The sequence below is a fragment of the Megachile rotundata genome, chromosome 11 (genome assembly GCF_050947335.1).
Source record: "Megachile rotundata isolate GNS110a chromosome 11, iyMegRotu1, whole genome shotgun sequence".
NCBI lineage: Eukaryota > Metazoa > Arthropoda > Insecta > Hymenoptera > Megachilidae > Megachile > Megachile rotundata.
In genome coordinates, this window is record NC_134993.1 from 15,299,598 (window position 1) to 15,317,812 (window position 18,215).

The 18,215-nt window shown below is 39.3% G+C and overlaps 1 long non-coding RNA gene across 9 annotated transcripts; it reads right to left on the reverse strand.

Moving 5' to 3' along the window:
- Positions 1 to 656: 656 nt before the first annotated feature.
- LOC105663847 (uncharacterized) lies at positions 657 to 17,830 on the reverse strand. Of its 9 annotated transcripts, none has more exons than XR_013039800.1 (15): positions 16,759 to 17,830; positions 16,516 to 16,689; positions 16,185 to 16,315; positions 14,211 to 16,124; positions 13,598 to 14,133; positions 13,309 to 13,542; positions 12,265 to 13,246; positions 12,053 to 12,195; positions 11,853 to 11,983; positions 10,941 to 11,562; positions 7,969 to 10,872; positions 7,645 to 7,887; positions 6,512 to 6,763; positions 4,865 to 5,388; positions 657 to 4,526 (listed from the first exon to the last, which is right to left on the reverse strand). It is a non-coding gene; the product is annotated as an uncharacterized LOC105663847 (long non-coding RNA). The 9 variants fall into 9 exon arrangements; XR_013039799.1 differs by having other exon boundaries at positions 11,841 to 11,983; XR_013039797.1 differs by having other exon boundaries at positions 7,983 to 10,872; positions 10,941 to 11,771; positions 11,841 to 11,983.
- Positions 17,831 to 18,215: the final 385 nt, after the last annotated feature.

Sequence of the window (18,215 nt, forward strand, 5' to 3'; positions counted from 1 at the left end):
CAAGCTCCCAAATCCTCAAGCTTTCAAATCCCCAAGCTCCCAAATTTCCAAGCTCCCAAATTTCCAAGCTCCCAAATTCCCAAGCTCTCAAATTCCCTAGCACCCAAATCCCCAAGCTCTCAAATCCCCAAGCTCCCAAATTCCCAAGCTCTCAAATCCCCAAGCTCCCAAATCCCCAAGCTCTGAAATCCCCAAGCTCCCAAATCTCCAAGCTCCCAAATCCCCAAGCTCCCAAATTCCCAAGCTCCCAAATTTCCAAGCTTCCAAATCTCCAAGCTCTCAAATCCCCAAGCTCCCAAATTCCCAATCTCCCAAATTCCCAAACGCCTCACCTTCTAAATCCCCAAATTCCCAAACCCCCCACCTTCTAAATCCCCAAATTCCCAAACTCCCCACTTCCTAAATCCCCAATACCTAAATCCCTAATTCCTCCATCCCAAATACCCAAATCCCTAATCCCTCCAACCCCCTATTCCTAAATCCCAAATACCAAGCAATAAAACACCACACAAACAATCCACAAAACAACACTCTACCTGTCCTAATACCCACAAATACCTAAGTACAAAAGAACGCTTCACTAGTAAAAATATAATGGTGTTAATTTTGGACGAGACGCTTCGAGTCATTGGAAGATCCCCAGTATCGAGGGGCCCTTATCGCGGATCGCTTGCCAACGAAGTACAACTCTCGATCGTATCTGTTTGTATAGCCGCCGGAGACATTGATTTTCCATAAATACAGATACGATGCTAATTAGCTGCCAGCTGCAGTTGACATGCTCGTTTCTTGTTACCAGAGGCGTGTCGCGAGACGAAACTCGCCATCGGTTTTACAATAAAATTCCAGTTTCGCCTGTCGAGTTCTTTCGTGCTTGCACCTTCCGCGTGTCTGGGTCTGATACTAATCTAACTGTATCGCTTTTGCAATTTTGGGGTTAACCGTAAGCTTTGTAGCTTTATATTTGTAGACTTTATTATGCTTAACAATTGTGGAGTTTAATTCTGAAAGTATACAGTGAACTTGTGACATGAAAATAGAAAATGTAGTTTATGTACTGAGCTTAGAGGAAACAAGTCTAGTTTACAAGCTCTATAGTAGTCTATATTTACAAAGTCATATTTACAGAATATTCAGTGAACTTGTATCTTGGAAATAAAAATTGTACTTCATGTACTGAGCTTAGCTGAACCAAGCCTAGTTTACAAACTCTGTATTAGGCTATATTTATAAATTCATATTTATAGAATATTCAGTGAACTTGTGTTTTGAAAATAAAAATTGTACTTCATGTAGTAAGCTGGCTAAACCAAGTCTAATTTACAGACTCACAGAATATTCAATAAACTTGTATCTTTCAATATAAAAATTGAACTACTTCATATACTAAGCTTAGGTGAACAAAGTCCAATTTACAGACTCACAGAATATTCAATAAACTTGTATCTTTCAATATGAAAATTGAACTACTTCATGTACTAAGCTTAGGTGAACAAAGTCCAATTTACAGACTCACAGAATATTCAATAAACTTGTATCTTTCAATATAAAAATTGAACTACTTCATTTACTAAGCTTAGCTGAACCAAGTCTATTTTACAGACTCACAGAATATTCAATAAACTTGTATCTTTCAATATAAAAATTGAACTACTTCATATACTAAGCTTAGGTGAACAAAGTCCAATTTACAGACTCACAGAATATTCAATAAATTTGTATCTTTCAGTATAAAAATTGAACTACATATACTAAGTTTAGGTGAACCAAGTCTAATTTACTCACAGATTCAGTGAACTATCTTGAAAATAGAAACTGAACTATATTAAACTCAACTGTATAAAGTCTTACAAACTCATTAAAACTACATCAGTTGTTAAGCATAATTTACAGTACCCAGATAGCAAGATAACCTAACTCAAGTTAATAGTTCAAAGATAAAACCAAGAAAGGCTCCTTATTGTTAACGACACGTTTTATTGCTCTTCTCGTTTTACTAGTGCAATATTTCACTCAGTACCCATTAATCAGTGTTCATTTACAAAAATATCTTGATTTAGTCGAATAACCTCGACCGTCGCTTCTGGAAGCCAGCAATAAATTTCTCTTTTTTTATGTACGTTTCGGTTTTCAGGAGAAAGTTTCGAGACTTCACATAAATAATTAATTTTTCCCGTTTCGACGTTTACGAGTTCGACAGCTTCGGATTTTCCACAAACGACCATTATTCGTCACGCTCCTAGATCGAATTTCCTTCGGAGCATCCTTTTACGTTAGCCTATCGGTAGAATCTTGACCCAAAGGTTACTTTTACCGTCTTTTCAAGGACTCTGGTCCCTTTGACCCCTGTTGTTTTAACCTGAAACAACGTTTTTTCTGCTTGAGTCCCAAAAGTAATTTCCGTAAAATTTAGAAAAGAAGCTCTAAATAGAAGATGTCGGTTCGATGACTATTAATTCGTGATATCAAAAACGTATCCTCCTAATTCGAAGAAACGATTTCCAGTTTTTGAAGCAACGTTATATCTGTCCAGGAAGAGATTCCTCGAGGCCTGGCGTGTCTCGTAGATTCAGCGGTTTATGGAACGGTGCCGTGGCACGGCAGATGATTTTGCCACTTACGACATCGTGGCCCGATCGTTCGAGTGCTAACGTTGAGGTGGCGACTTATCGATCCGGTCCTTATGGCTCGTACACATTGCACGTAACCCCGAAAGGTCGCGCTGATTTGCATAGACTTCTGCAAATTTAAATTAACTAGTTGAACTCAGTCAAATACTCGACTTACCAAGTGCTGAATTTAGCAAAGATTCGTTAAGGAAAGGATCGACTTCTGGCAGGAAGGCGAGAAGAAAAAAGAGCAGTCCTTAGGATCAACGAGAAGTCGATGCACTTAGGGCTACGAGGGATAAAGCTCCGGCACTGTCAGGCAGGGTGGGACGAAGGGTGGACCAACCGGTCCTTGGTCCGAGAGTGCTTGCCTCGGCTTATTCAGTCAACGAACTCTGGGCCCACGACGTGACACTGACCCCTCTCCAGGGTAAACGTCCCTGAACGGGTCGCTTTATCAGTGTTAACTGCGATCGATGCTGGAAAAATACATGCTGCTCAATTTTTTTACAATTAGCCATTTCATTCTAATTACCTTCATGAAATATTTCAGAGCAATTCAACAATTTAATACTAAATATTCTATGTACAATCTCACTGTATAGCTATATACTTTATATATAAAGATAATTTAAAACGCATTTACATTACATTTTGTAGTGTATATAATACAATGTACACCACATGCGTTGGGTGAGATGAACAATCGTGTTAGAACACTTATAGTGTAGGGAGTATAAGGTGTAATGGCACTGTCACATAAGGTGACGCACCATATGCGTCTCAATGTAGGAACTACACCACTATGATACCTGCTATGTCTTTGCTATGTCTTATAGATAATATAACATCTACATATCTTACATTATATCTTGCAGTATGTGTGTGATACAATGTACAACACATGCATTATACACAGTGCAAGATATAATATAAGGTATATGAGTGTATATGTATTACAAGGTGACACACCATATGCGTCACAATGTAGGTCTCACACCACTGATACCTGCTATGTCTTTGCTATGTCTTATAGATAATATAACACCTACATATCTTTCATTACCTCTTGCAGTATGTGTGTGATACAATGTACAACACATGCACTATACACACTGCAAGATATAATATAAGGTATATGTGTGTATATGTATTACAAGGTGACACACCATATGCGTCACAATGTAGGCCTCACACCACTGATACCTGCTATGTCTTTGCTATGTCTTATAGATAATTTACCACACATAAACCTTACATTACATCTTGCAGTATGTGTGTAATACAATGTACAACACATGCATTGCATCACAGTGATGTACCTACATTGTGACGCATACGGTGCGTCACCTCATGTGCCAATACCATTACACCTTCCTACCAATGTCCTAACAATTGTCACCTCCTACAGTCTACATCCTATAGTCCTATAGTCTACATCCTATAGTCTACGGTCTCTTACAGTCCCAGTCTTCACAAGACGCACACGTTGCGTCCTCAAAGGCGTTAACACTGTTGATTCATTAATTTACCGGTGCCTAGAGGGACTGAACCGACGAGCGAGAAAGCGGTAAAAACCGTTGCAACAAGACGGAAAGAGGCAGCAGGAAGTGGCTAGTAATTGACGATTCCTCATAACGGAACCCCTTCCCTTTTATTCTCGAGCCGTAGCGACAAGCTTGTCCATTTTTTCCTTTACCACTTTTACAACCTGATCTCTCCTCCTCGGAGGCAGGTCCGATCGAAGTCGACGAAATTCCGGGCTACCTTGTACGGTGCAATTTTCTTGAGTGCTCGAATTATACGCGGAAGCTGGTGTCTAATTTCGATACACTTTTACATACCAGGATATTCAGTAGCAAGAACGTTTCGAGACCTAACCTCTGTTTGGCGGACGAATTAACACGTAGGACGAAGCTGGAACATAAAACGTTTTCAAGCTTACAAAATGTCTTTGTACACATGTGGTATTAACCCCTTGCAGTATTTTAATGAGAGACTCTTACAGTTCAAATTTGACAAATCTTGCTTGAATATTTAATACTGAAGTTCAAGTACAGTTATAATTTTTATAGTCAAAGACTATTAAATACAAAATCACATTTTGACTTTCTTTAATGATTCTAATACTATTGTAGTTAATAGTTAATAAATACTATTTAACAAATTAATAAATAATATTATAGTTAATACTTCTGACTAACTAATCTTACAGCAAGAGGTTAACTTACAGATTAAGTTTAAGGTTAGCTTACATATTAGGTAACTTAGAGATTTTTCAGTTTCATTTCTATCTAAACAGTCAGATCTGAATCTGCAGAATTCATACGGGTTCAAATTTTCATCCAACAGAATCGACCTGTCGCTATCTTTGCCGCGCCCTGTACGAATAAATTGCTCGTGAACAAAAAGAGAAAGAGAGAGAATTGAATGGCCATCGCTGGCAGTCGCACCTTGCAACGAGGGCCTCGCGCGATTAAGTCGATTGGATAAAGACCCGCGGAGAGAGAGAGAGATAGAGGAACCGGTGATCTCGTTCGTGGTGGCCCCGATGTATCTATAACCGTGTTCCACGGTCATAGGCGCGTGTATCGCCGCGAACGAGCGCCGAGGCGTCGCTGACTTGCCCAGCAACTCTACCCTGCCACTTCTGCATTCCTTTCTATGCCTATCCCGTCCTCCGTGTTCATTGTCGCTAGCCAGATTCCAGAACTTCTAGAGACTATTCCTGGATGCAGTCGATTCATGGATTCAATTAGGTACAGAGGGTACTTTTGGCCTGCGGAAGAATGGATTTAATCCTTTTGTGAAAGACAATTATACTTATACTTATATTGTATTGAATTGTACTTATGCTTATGTTATATTGAATTATACTTATGCTTATGTTATATTGAATTATACTTATACTTATATTAAATTGAATTGTACTTATGCTTATGATATATTGAATTGTACTTATACTTTATTAAATTGAATTATACTTATACTTATATTAAATTGAATTATACTTATGCTTCTGTTATATTGAATTATACTTAGCTTATATTAAATTGAATTATACTTATACTTATATTATATTGAATTATACTTATTAATTTGACAGGGTATCAATTTACTGAATTAATTTTTTAAGTTGAAACTAAGTACTGAATTAAAGTATCAACTAAAGTTGAAGTTAAGTACTAAAGTAAAGTATCAACTGAAGTTGAAGTTAAGTACTAAAGTATAGTATCAATTGAAGTTGAAGTTAAATACTGAAATAAAGTATCAACTACAGTTGAAGCTAAGTGCTGAAGTAAAGTATCAACTGAAGTTGAAGTTAAGTGCTGAAGTAAAGTATCAAGTGAAGTTGAAGTTAAATACTAAAGTAAAGTATCAACTGAAGCTGAAGTTAAATACTGAAGTACAGTATCAACTGAAGTTGAAGTTAAATACTGAAATAAAGTATCGACTACAGTTGAAGCTAAGTACTGAAGTAAAGTATCAACTGAAGTTGAAGTTAAGTACTGAAGTAAAGTATCAAGTGAAGTTGAAATTAAATACTGAAGTACAGTATCAACTGAAATTGAAGCTAAGTACTGAAGTACAGTATCAACTGAAGTTGAAGCTAAGTACTGAAGTATAGTATCAATTGAAGTTGAAGTTAAATACTGAAATAAAGTATCAACTAAAGTTGAAGCTAAGTACTGAAGTAAAGTATCAACTAAAGTTGAAGCTAAGTACTGAAGTAAACTATTAACTGAAGTTGAAGTTAAGTACTGAAGTATCAACTAAAATATTAACTAAAGTTAAGTACTGAAATAAAGCATCAACTGAGGTTGAAGTACTAAAGTAAAGTATCAACTGAAGTTGCAGTTAAGTACAAAAGTAAAGTCTCAACTGAAGTTGATGTTAAATACCAAAGTAAAGTATAAACTAAAGTTGAAATACTGAAGTAAAGCATCAACAGAAGCATTGAAGTTAAGCAAACAGTCGCAGGTTCCAGCAAATAGAACAGCACAAGCTGCATTCGCAAGCGAGCCGGAAAATCCAACGAGACAGCACTTGGCACACGGTCCGACTCTCGATTTACGCTCTATCGCGTGCTGCATGATGCACTTTCTTTGTCCTAACGCAGTTGAATCAGCCAATTAGTCGCATCATGAATCTACCTGAAAAAGTAGCTTGTTTAGAAACCTTGTATTGAACCTCGTATTCTATTCATAAATGCACCCTCATACAATTCCTAGATAATCCAAATAAGAGGAACAGTATACAATTCGAAGAAAATGTTCATTCATGAAAGGCAAGTAAAAAGATGGGTCGAGCGGTCGGAAAATCGCGTGAGCATCAAAAAAACGCGGAAAATCACGCGCTATTAATACGCTCGAGTGGCCGAGCAAGATTCTAAGCGGGTAGAATGTTCGCCAAGCAGAACGAAGAATTTCAACGTTCCTCTCCTTTTCCCGCACCTGTCGAGCAGGGACACGAGCGCGTTTTTCTCGCGCAACGATTAATAACGTCGACACGCTCTGCAATTATGCGTCGCCACGACCAATGATCTCGAAAATTTTTAAACGATCAATGTTTCGAAAGTCGATCTATACTAATAGCTAATAATAGCGAATCTGACGTTCTCCGCTCGATGACGCCGCCACGACGACATAACACGCGTCGTTACGTGTTTACGATCACGAAGCAAAGTGCGAACCTATCGCAACCTTCGACCCGTTCAGATTTCTTGCCGAGTTGCGTAACGAAAGTGAAAATTACAGTAGACTTTCGTTATATCGTCCACAAAATTTTCACGAAGGCCACACTGAAGGCAATACATTGTTTTCCTCGACAATGTTCCAGCTGGTAATTGAAGATAGATATTCAACGACCGTCACGGCTCTTAATGAGCTAATTAGTTCCATTGGTTGAAGGTTACTTTTGTGTATCATCGGTAATAGTTACAATTAACTGCTCGTGCCTTTGGACTTCGGTAGTCCATGTTTGTCGTGCAACTTAGATTAAAATTTAAAATAGCAAGGTCGATATTTATGCATACTGTAAGCTACCGGTATCGTTTCACGTCGGAGAGTCGGAAGATCTCGTCTATGTTTAAACCACTGTGTCGAAAATAACTCGGTAGCTTTCGCTCGGCGTTGTCGCATTCGCCTCTTCCTCTTTGTGGGCGTGGGTCCGACGATGGAATGCGCATAAAATTATTATAAAATCTTTTCTCGCTTCCTGACTCTTTATCTTCATTGATCCAATTAGATGAACCTTTTTTTGAACGGCTAGTTGCAACCTAGATAAATATTCATATATTTAAGGTTCATGAAAGTCATCAGTTAAACCTAAATTTCATTCAGTACCTTGTCTTCAGTACCTTGTCTTCAGTACCTTTCATTCAGTGCCTTGCCTTCAGTACCTTGCCTTCAGTACCTTGTCTTCAGTACCTTGCCTTAAGTATCTTGTCTTCAGTACCTTGCCTTCAGTACCTTGCCTTAAGTATCTTGTCTTCAGTACCTTGTCTTTAATACCTTGTCTTCAGTACCTTGTCTTCAGTACCTTGCCTCCAATACCTTGTCTTCAGTACCTTGCCTTAAGTATCTTGTCTTCAGTACCTTGTCTTTAATACCTTGTCTTCAGTACCTTGCCTTAAGTACCTTGCCTTCAGTACCTTGTCTTCAGTACCTTGCCTTCAGTACATTGTCTTCAGTACCTTGCCTTCAGTACCTTGTCTTCAGTACCTTGCCTCCAATACCTTGTCTTCAGTACCTTGTCTTCAGTACCTTGCCTTCAGTACCATGTCTTCAGTACCTTGCCTTCAGTACCAAGTTCTAGCCTTTTAGAACTTCTGTATAGTCCATATTACAGTATTTAAATTCTCCATTGACCAAGGCTTAAGCTGACAGCTCAATTGAGTAGAACTGGTCCTTGGATTCTACTTAACTCAGTTGAAGCTAGATTTTACTAGAAATCAGCATGCATCTTCTTCCAAAGCATAAATAAATACATCCAGAGATCAAGGTATTGCAGAACCCAGGCAAGCAAACTTGTACCTTGCATGCATTATTCAAACAAGCTCTCATTTCAATGTCCACCATTCCTTTCATCCTTGAACCTTCCTAAAAAAAATTGCCAAAGTTCAGTGAAATTCGTACAGTCAAACTGGCAGTTGGTCTCGTTATCGATTAATCTACACGCCTGCTCATCGGAACAGCGATGAGCTTACACGTTCGCGCATGCATTGTCAGAGGATACGCATATGGAGGCACGAGGTCGAGGGCCAACCTACATATTCATTGACAACGAGCCACTTGCTTCCGCTGTACGCTTCTTACTTTCAAATCACATTTAATGACTATCGTGGCCATGCAGCCACGTTTCCCTTGGCTCGCATTCGATTAGCTAGGAACAGAGCGCACGCGCGGGCGAGGTGACGAGAGGTGATTTCCTCTGGGACCTTCGTGAATCCGATAGACTCCCGTTATGATTTCCGGTTGGATAGGACTATCGCCTCATCAGCATCGATAGAAAGCTTTTAGAATTATAATCTCGTTTAACGATTCCCGGTGTTGTCGCTTGACATGTTTCTCTGCATGAGCTGGATGTAGTATGGACTGTAGACATTGTGGAATACAAGCACAAAGTGCAATGTAAGCCTTCTGGAATGTTGCATCTAGGAATATAGGTACTCTACAACGCAGACACTGTAGATATCTTTAAATGTTGGCAGCGTGATATGTGGATATGTAATGTAAATTCAGTAGAAGCACCTGAAGAACCTGAAAATGTAGATGTGTATGAAGTACATGGTGATACCTTGGAATATGAATAACTTGTTATATACCTGAGAATACGTAGCAAATGGCGTTGTAGAAATATAGACTTGCATGTGAATAAAGATGAATATAAATATAAATAATGTAGTAGGCATGCAATATGTAAAGCTGTCGCCTAACTCTATATGTACTGACATCAGTGATAAAACGCAGTAGCATAAAGATTGAAGCTAGAGCTGTCATATCGCGTCTTGTCGATCATAATGTCAGCAAGATTCCGCGACGATCTTTCTGGCATAGCAACCGTGGCCCATACATTCAAGGATTCGAAATCGCGAGGCGGTGGACACGTGAATCAGGTTTATAAATACATCGGCACGGACAGAAATTCCGTAGGATCGAAAAAGCAATCCGCGGAGAGCGAGAGGTTATCTGTCAGGCCCCTACAAATCGAAGCAGAGTCAGGGTTGTCACGGTTCGCCGCGAAACACCACGTAAACACCCTATCTCTGTTCAGCGTAATAACCTACTGATAGCATGTGGAAAGCTTTGCTAATCGGCCTGGGGAGATTAGGGCAATGGCGGACGGACAGATTTCTTTAACGAGTATTTTCTCTAACCCCAATTATCCACATGCTCTTATATGCTATACTGCGTATACTATGTTGTGGATCTTATTGATGTAGAAATCTATGTACCTATGTAGCTATGTAGTTATGTAGTTATGTAGTTATGTAGTTATGTAGTTATGTATCTATGTATCTATGTATCTATGTAGCTATGTAGCTATGTAGTTATGTAGCTATGTATCTATGTATTTATGTAGCTATGTATCTATGTATCTATGTATCTATGTAGCTATGTAGCTATGTAGTTATGTAGTTATATGTATAGCTATGTATCTATGTATCTCTGTATCTATGTATCTATGTAGCTATGTAGCTATGTAGCTATGTAGTTATGTAGTTATGTAGCTATGTATCTATGTAGCTATGTAGTTATGTAGCTATGTATCTATGTAGCTATGTAGCTATGTAGCTATGTAGTTATGTAGTTATGTAGCTATGTATCTATGTAGTTATGTAGTTATGTAGCTATGTATCTATGTAGTTATGTAGTTATGTAGTTATGTAGTTATGTAGTTATGTAGTTATGTAGCTATGTATCTATGTATCTGTGTATCTCAGTATCTCAGTATCTATGTATCTGAATATCTATCTATCTCAGTATCTATGTATCTCACTATCCATCTATCTCTCAGTATCTATATATCTCTCAGTATCTATCTATCTCTCAATATCTATCTATCTCTCAGTATCTATGTACCTATGTACACATAGACTGTATCCCATAATATGTGTATCTCCTATAACGTTGCACTGCTATTTCCTCAGGAACAATGTGGTCACTCGAAGCCCAGTTGTACATAGATCGTGCGATAGCTCGAATTCACTGTGTATGGCGTTACGATTTCTCAATTTCTTCGTCACTGATGAATCGACGACCTAAAACGGTGTTTCAAACGGTCAAGCTAGAGCGAGGTCAACACCTAAAGCAACGTGTAAATGCATACCTTCACGTTTGTTTAATCTACTCATTCAGTTAATTGTTAAACAACAAACAAATTGTTCTACACAGCGTTCATACTTTCCCGAACTGCCCGTCTGTAAATCAATGTTGTCTGGCATGCGTTCATTTCCTGCTCGTTGTCTTCCGTGTGATTTATGTACACTTACCGGCGCTAAACTGTGCTACGCTTAAAACGGCGTATCTGGGTCATTACGAAGGGTACAGATGATTCGGGAATGACCTTTTAACGCCTCATGAATTGCTCCCCTGTAATCCGATTCGAAATAGAAAATTCTTTATCGTTACCGTTACTTGTCGCTGTGACGCGGTAACGCAAAAAAATACTCAACTTGTAATACGCGTGTAATTTTTATCGCCCTGATAGAATTTGCATGAGTTTCTTACGAGAAGAAAACAAGTTCATATGTATGATATATGGTTCAGGTGTCCTATTAATCAGCGCTCAGGAAGCAATGGCGCAACAGGTTCCAGAAGATTGCCTCCGATCTAACTGGTCCATTTGCTGTGCAAGAACAGTGTCCCCGCAAGAAATTGCTTTGCAAGAATTCCACGACTATCATTGTACACCTAGACAGTCCAATTGGAACTTATGATTAGTGGATAGTCTGAAATATACATGTAGACAGTGACATGTACAAAATGAAACATACATAGGTAGATAGGAATATACCTGAAAGATATACCTTATGTCTTGCTAAAGTTATACCTTGGTACCCTGCAAGATTAGTGATGCCTAAGAATGTTGATGTCTGATTCCACCTTGTGAGCAACATGTAGGCACCGTGCAAATACAAAGTTGTGTTTAGTGAATATTCTGAAATGTACATATAGGTGGTGACATGTACAAAATGAAACATAGGTACATAGGTAGATAGGAATATACCTGAAGATATACCTTATGCCTTGCTAAAGTTATACCTTGGTACCCTGCAAGATTAGTGATGCCTAAGAATGTTGATGTCTGATTCCACCTTGTGAGCAACATGTAGGCACCTTCCAAATACAAAGTTGTGTATAGTGGATATTCTGAAATATACACATAGGTGGTGACATGTACAAAATGAAACATAGGTACATAGGTAGATAGGAATGTACCTGAAGATATACCTTATGCCTTGCTAAAGTTATACCTTGGTACCCTGCAAGATTAGTGATGCCTAAGAATGTTGATGTCTGATTCCACCTTGTGAGCAACATGTAGGCACTGTCCAAATACAAAGTTGTGTTTAGTGGATATTCTGAAATATACACATAGGTGGTGACATGTACAAAATGAAACATAGGTACATAGGTAGATAGGAATATACCTGAAGATATACCTTATACCTTGCTAAAGTTATACCTTGGTACCCTGCAAGATTAGTGATGCCTAAGAAAGTTAATGTCTGATTCCACCTTGTAAGCAATATATATTGCAAATACAAAGTTTGTACAGTGGATTACAGTATGTATATAGAATATATAGCATAATTTAGAAAATGCTATATAGCATGTGAGCCTAGACTAATAATTTCAACAAGGCTTTGAAAAGAGTGACGACAGAAGTGGTACAAAGAAACGGTGTTGGTTCATAGAGAACCTCTTGACCTTTGGTAAGGTGTCGCGTAACCTCGTCGTGCATTGAAACGCGGCCATTCGAGTCCAATTACCATTTGCAGTCGCGACGAGGCTGCGTTACATTGCAAAAACAGAATATGGTCTTATTATATTCGCGACTGTCGAAGATTTCCATTTTCTTTGTCCTCGCGTTTCCTATTTACATTCACGCGCCTGGCAACTGGCGATAATGTTTTGACGAAGAAGTGAAAAATGAGGAAGAGAGAAAGGCGAGTAGAGAGAGTAGGAAAACAAAAGTGAAGAGCGGGGAGGAAACGATATCATTAATATTAATGTGGGCACCGATCAAATTATGTATACGAGTTATACGGGCTTGTTTACTCTTAGCCGTGTCTAACGAATCGATTCGTTAGGTCTCGCATTCGTGAAAGCCAGGTGAAGAACGCTTTCGATGATTCTTGGGAATATTAGTCATTCTGACTGGCTGCCGTTACGAAACAACCCTCTATTTTTGAAGAGGGTCAACTAGCTAACGTTCCGAGTGACCTATGCTTCCCAGTAGGCATTTAACCGTTTCTCAAAGTATTATTTGATGAGCTGTTGGAAATGATTGTTCCTTTGATTGTATTTTGGCGATATCCTCCACTGCCATTCCAAGAACATTCCTAAGTGTTTTTCCTTCGCGTTCCCAGGTACCTAGTCGTACATTTCCTTCATTCTTTCATTCCGCACCTGTAACATACCACTGTTATTTGCTAGAATATGTTAAAATAACATGAAATTGACTTTCTAACGTTTTACACTTGTGAATCGAGAGAGTACAATGTGGCTATTTAGAGATGGACACGTAAGCGTAGACAGACGTTAGCGTAGATTTAATCGGCCGGTCACGTCTCTGTAACTTGATTGCAAGCAACCGGAAGTCGGCGAGAAGTTCCTCGCGTCGAGGTTCGTTCCCTCGAAATACCGTTCGGTCTGCTATTCGATTTTCCTGTCATCGACCTTGTTCAGAGCTCATCGATCTAAAACTTTAAACAAGTACTTAGAACAATCTTAAAATATTATCCATCAACATTTACTTACCCTTAAACAATCCAACCATCGTATTTATACTTTAATTATTAAAAGAACGTCTCTCGAATAAGGTCAGCCTTGTGCTCTATTGAGTCATTGTGACCAGTTAAGGAACAGCTACATTCCCACTAAAATCAAGTAAAGATTGAAAATGGCCTGGTGACCGAGAGATCCATAGACGAAACACGTCTAGGACAAGTACGTCTGCGGGAGAACGCGACCCTTGGTGACGTCAGCCTTCTCGTGGCCTCCGTGGACAAATATGGCCAGACCGATCGGTCCCTCGGGGCCTGTTCGTGTAGGTAGCCCAACGAATGTTTCTACGAACTGCTACAGCTCCTTCAAGAAGTGCCAATCCTATGCACTTAGCTGGGTTTAGGTATACTTTCAATTTAAGTCTTGGCTGCAGCTTAGTTAAGGTTTCTCTATACTCAACTCTTAATGTGGATGCTAGCTGTAGGTTAGGTTAAGCTGTGAGGTACTGCATTAAGTTCCTTAAGGTTAGGTTAGGTTAAGTTCCAGTTCTAAGGTGTTGCATTAAGTTCCTGAAAGTTATATTAGGTTAAGTTACAGTTCTAAGGTGCAGTATAAAGTTCTCCAAAGTTAGGTTAGGTTAAGTTACAGTTCTAAGGTGCTGCATTAAGTTCCTCAAAGTTATGTTAGGTTAAGTTCCAGTTCTAAGGTACTGCATTAAGTTCCTCACAGTTAGGTTAGGTTAAGTTCCAGTTCTAAGGTACTGCATGAAGTTCTCCAAAGTTATGTTAGGTTAAGTTCCCATTCTAAGGTACTGCATTAAGTTCCTGAAAGTTATATTAGGTTAAGTTACAGTTCTAAGGTGCTGTATGAAATTCCTCAAAGTTATATTAGGTTAAGTTACAGTTCTAAGGTGCTGTATGAAGTTCCTCAAAGTTAGGTTAGATTAAGTTCCAGTTCTAAGGTACTGCATTAAGTTCCTCAAAGTTATGTTAGATTAAGTTCCAGTTCTAAGGTACTGCATTAAGTTCCTCAAAGTTATGTTAGGTTAAGTTCCAGTTCTAAGGTACTGCATTAAGTTCTCCAAAGTTAGGTTGGGTTAAGTTCCAGTTCTAAGGTACTGCATTAAGTTCCTCAAAGTTAAGTTAGATTAAGTTCCAGTTCTGAGGTACTGCATTAAGTTCTCCAAAGTTATGTTAGGTTAAGTTCCAGTTCTAAGGTACTGCATTAAGTTCCTCAAAGTCAGGTTAGGTTAAGTTCCAGTTAAAGTGTATTCTTGAGATGTCCACAAGTCTAAGCTTCTCTAAATTTTGCAAAGTGTCTACTGCAGTAATACAAAAGTGCATCCACCAAATTCACTTAAAAGCAATCAGCTACAATCGTCGAAATTAATCGGCGAATTCCAGTTGCTCTCGATGGCTAAAGCGATCGTGCATCGCGTATCGGCGATATTAATTTCTTAGAACCGTTCATATCTCATGTCAATGAAAACGGGTCGAAAAAAGGGGCAAAAAGGAGGACGTTCACTGGTTCCTCGACCACACTACCGGTTGGGCGAGTCCAAACCAGCCACCGCGAAAGAGGCTCGAGGCTTCTGGAACGCTGCAGCCTCGTATCTGAAATCAACGATGCTTATAAACAGAGAGGGACTCTCTCTTCATCCTCGATAATATATTCGAGATCATCAACCACGAATATCGCCAACCACCGTGTCTCGAAGGTCTCGATATTCCAGTAATTGGCCTTTCCCCTTTCCGACAAATTAGTTCCTGTCGATGTGCATCGATGTACGAATTAATTCGAAGGCATAGGTGTCCGCCATTTTTCTTGCAAGGGGTTGGTCCGAAGGGATGCTGCGCAGATCTGATTCGCGAGATGCCCCATAGGGGAACGTGGCTCTGATTGGAGCAGCATCCCTCCGAGGGGTTGGTTCATCCCTAAATTTGGCAATGCGGAATGGCTTTTACTCCATTTTGAAAGCTGCAATGAAACATCATCTCTTCTCATATTTATGCTGCTACACACATCATATTTGCATATACTTCATACCGCTTCAACCTTCAAGAATTGTTGCTAACATTTTGTACTCATATTTCTTCTACAATAGCTTTCTTTAAGACGAAGTATTTTTTACTGCAACGTTAATTTATGAGCATAGAATGTCTTCAGCAAAGTATGAAAAGAAAGGTATCTTAAAATGCAGACAAAAGAAGTGAATTTCCTTGGCATGAGGGTGCGAGAATTGATCGTCTGGAGTCTGAATAGAGGGGCAGTCGCAGAGATTCAGCGACGACTGCGCAGGATTTCTCTCTCGATGCAGTGTATCGCGGCGTTTGCCGTTGGCCAACCCCGTTACGTCGAGGCCCGAGCAAAAGGGTGGCAGAGGGTGCGGTCTTCCTTCGTAATCAATACCAGTGTCGGCTTGGCCTCGCTTTGCCAGCTGGGCGAAATCCTGCGGACATCCCCTCGAGGGCCACCCTCACGAATTTTTCTTCTTGTCGTCACCGAGTCGCCAACCCTTATCGCTTCAAGGCTTTCTTCGTCGCTGTCGTGACGACTTCCCCTACGTTCAAGACACTATTATAATAATAACTAGGATACAATAGTATAGCAGCAAAGTTACCTTAGCAGGGTCTGAACCCTTTAAAGTGAAGTCGGATATGACAAACGTATGATGTAAAATATTAATGTAAATGTAAATATAAGTCTTCAAAAGTCCACATGCTAGAATTTCCAAAAGCCATACGATGATGCCTGAAATTAGACAAGACTTAGCAAAACTAGTGAACTAGTAAATCATAGTTATACTTAATCTAATAAAGGTCGAAGAAAATAAAAATAAGCCCGATTCCTTTCACGAAGTAAAGATAATATTGTCCCAATAAGCGATGGACTAATGTAATCATGTTACGCGGGTTCCATCCTTGCTCATTAAACAAACACGTATAGCTTACACTCCGTATTCTGTTACATTGGCGTGGGACAGAAACAACATTGTTCTCGGAGGTACTCGTGAACCTGACGAAGTTTGGGAAGAGAGCCAAGGTTCCCAAAGAGTCTCGCTTACCGATGGTTTGCAGAAAACGAGAGGATCGGTATACCGCGGGCATGTTTTCTTCGGACGCTTCCTGAAAGGCGAGACCGCTAATTGCATAAATGATTCTCACGAGATGATTGTAATTATACGTGGCGCGTACCTTCGCCGCTGGCTTCGAGAAGCGTAAACGCAGACGCGTGAGAGTCGTACGCTACGAAACTCGGCCGCTTAGTGTTGCTTAAATCATTAATTAGTGCCGCACGCGCGACGCCGCGTCGTTGTTGAAGAACAGAGTTTCGCACGGGTTTCCGCGTGTATAAATACGTCCGTGATGTATGGCCGCACTCTACTCTGCAAGTATAAACGTGTTCTTTCAATTTCTGAGTAATGAAGAAGTCGGTTAAAATTCATTACATAACCTAGAAAATATACTCGCTATGATCTAGCCTGGAATGGATGTCGGTAATTCTCTTGATTCATGTTCTTTGAAGGGGGTTCTAAGTTGAGCTAAGAAACAAATGATGGAAGGTTATACTTAGAAATCCTCTAGGGAGATACCTGCAAATCATTCAGAACTTTGCACTCAATTTGAAAAATTAACAAATACCTCTGGCATTGTGAAAAATTGTATTCTCATAAAGATACGTCCGGTGAACCCTTCCTCTGGTTCATTCTGTTTATTCCTTACGAGCGAGAGTTAATTTTATTGTAAACAGGCTGACAGTGAAATATGCAGCGTGCAGCGTTGCCAAATAAACGGTGTGCAAACCCTTGAAATTCCGTTCATTCTAACAAAAGTGGAAAAACATGTATGTCTAGCGGGATACCCTTTTTTATACAGGACCCTAGAAAGAATGACTTACTAAATTGCATGCTAGTGTCAAGTATTTATACGCTGCGATCATGTACATCGTTGTTGCGGATTTATTTCCGTAGCCGTCATCGTCGATTTGCATTGATGACACTCTCAAGGCGTTCTCTGTTGACATTCGAATGCATTTCGCATCGCGGCTACGTGCGATTCTTTGCGACGTATCTTCGCGATTATTCCGTCGCAACGAATGCACCGCGTTCCACTAATTGTAAGATTGCACAATCTGTTGGCACTTCCCATCAACAAAATACCAAAATGGTGAGGAGTGTTATATCTCGCAGGCTACTGACCGACCAAATCGCACAAAAAATAATTCTCTTATTATTGTGGAAAAGTCTTCTAATAAATATTCCTTCAATTCATTTCCTGTAAACAAACATTTACCTGTAAATAATGTAGCACATGCAACATTATAAATACTATGTATTTCGATAATAAATCTTTCCCTCCAAAAATAGTCTCTTCATTATTTTGCATTACCAACAATGCTGTACAGTTTTAGGAAGATAAAGTAGAAAACTTAATAATCCATTAACAAGTGTAGATAAAAAACCAGTTCAAAGAATGCAGTCTCCCTGAATTCGAAATAAAAGAACATATATGGTAAGAAAGTACCTAATTCAAAAAGTAGAAAGTAAAAAATAAAAACGCTAATTACCATGGTCCGCAAAACCGTCTGCCATCTTACAGTAGGGAGCGGCAACTTATAAAACTAAAAAACGGAAACAATTTTTGTATTTATT